This window comes from Macrotis lagotis, chromosome 1 (genome assembly GCF_037893015.1).
Source record: "Macrotis lagotis isolate mMagLag1 chromosome 1, bilby.v1.9.chrom.fasta, whole genome shotgun sequence".
Classification (NCBI taxonomy): Eukaryota; Metazoa; Chordata; class Mammalia; order Peramelemorphia; family Peramelidae; genus Macrotis; species Macrotis lagotis.
This window is the reverse complement of record NC_133658.1, coordinates 661,828,418-661,830,318: the sequence shown is the minus strand read 5'-3', so window position 1 is coordinate 661,830,318 and position 1,901 is coordinate 661,828,418. Positions and strand designations below refer to the sequence as shown.

Sequence of the window (1,901 nt, the reverse complement as noted above, 5' to 3'; positions counted from 1 at the left end):
CTCCTCGACACCCCACTTTTCTGCCCCGCGGGTCGGGGCACGTGGCGCCCAACGTGGGGGAGGTCAGGGGCAGCATGTGCTCAGAGGTATGTCCATCTGTCCTCCACAGAAAAAGCTGCCAAGTCGGTATGTTTTGGTTTAAAAATTCATGGTGGGGGAAGAAGAATGCTGAAGGGAAAAGGCAGAAGATGAAAGCTGCAGTCCAAGAGCTACTTTTTTAAAAAAGAAAAGAAAATAAAGAGTCTTTAAACAGCTGGGAAGGGTCTAACGATGAACTGGGAGACAGATAGTTTTTATTGCTGGCCTGCTCTGTTTAGCTGGCCTCCATCCGGAGTTTCTTTCTGTTTTGGGGCTCTTCAGGCTCTGACTCAGAGCTGGAATCTGAGCCCCCATCGAAGGCAGAGATGGTGCTGCCCTTGGCATTGGTGTAGAGGCTGTTGTCTGAAGAAGAATAGTTGTTCTGCAGTTGGGCACTTGACCTCGCTTTCTCCAGTGCACGGACTTGCTGCTCCAGTAGAGCATTCTGCCGCTTGAGGTCATCAATATCCTGCTGGTGTGTGTGGTTTTTCCTTCTCATATACTGGATGTACTCTGTGGCTTTATCTAAGATTTGGGCCCGGGATGCCTTCTCTCCTTGGAGTGATGGAACAGAGTCCCGCAAACTGTGAAAGCTATCTTTGATGTGGTCCCTGCGCTTTCGCTCCAGTGCATTGTGATGAGCTCGTTTGTCAGCGTCGCTCTCCACCTCGATGTCATCGTTATCGCTCATTTCCTGCGGCCCAGGGAGCGGCCACTGCAGCGGCGGCTGGGGAGGGGGAGGGGTGGAGGGGAGGGGAGTCAGGGACAACAACAAGCCGGGCCGCACACGCCCGCTCGCGCACTCGCTCCCGCACTCACACACACACGCATACGCGCACGCACACACGCACGCATACACACACGTACACTCTCACACACAACAAGGCTAGAACCACCTCCTCACTGCAGCACCGGATCATGCTCTTTGACCATAAGAAGTATCTATCTATCTATATATATATCTATATATATATATAGATATATATATATATATATATTTGAAACGGGGTTTGGATCCCACCATTTATTAAGAACGTAGTAAGGGCTTAATGAATGTTTTATTTCTCTAATTCATTACTTCCCACTGATCAACTTTAATCAAATAAATATCACCAGTAACCCCAAACGAATAACTATATATCATTATTGAAAGCAATTCTCCAATAAGAATATGGTGGCACTAAATCCAGGAGAATTTTTGTTATATTTAATGAGCTTTATACACAAAAAAGCAAATGTTCAAAATGACAACAAATTAATTACTAATTAGAATCTAGGCACTTTCTACTCTTCTTCATGGTCAATTTCAGTCTTGCCCTAAAGTGATATACTGACAGAGTTTCAATAAGTTTTGTAATTTTTCATTCACTTCTCTTTTCTTTTATACCTCTATTCAAAAAATACTAATATTGTAGAGTAGGGTTGTTAAATTCAAATGGAAAAACTTGCCTGATGCTGCATATCTACTTAAAAACACAAATTACCATTTTCTATGCATTGCATTATATTTTTCATCTGGTTTTGGCCATACTTGGAGGTTTGAACTGGATGGTGAGTATATTTCTACTGCAAATATCATATCCTTGCCCACAACCATTTTTGTTTTCTATTCTGTAGAGGCTATGAAGATATTTAAATAATTGAGGGGGGGATCAGAGAAATAGGGAAGCTTACTTGACATAGTATAGATAGTTTGTAATTGCAGTGTTAGTCTGGGTGGTGACAATAGAAATGTAAATGAGATAACAGGTTTCAGAGATACTTTAGACAAAATGAATTGTATTAGGCCATTGAATTAAAAGAAATTTCTTACACAGATACAA

General features: G+C 42.6%; 1 pseudogene; it reads right to left on the bottom strand.

Moving 5' to 3' along the window:
* Positions 1 to 283: 283 nt before the first annotated feature.
* LOC141522576 (protein max pseudogene) lies at positions 284 to 986 on the bottom strand (annotated as a pseudogene).
* Between the last annotated feature and the right edge of the window lie 915 nt (positions 987 to 1,901).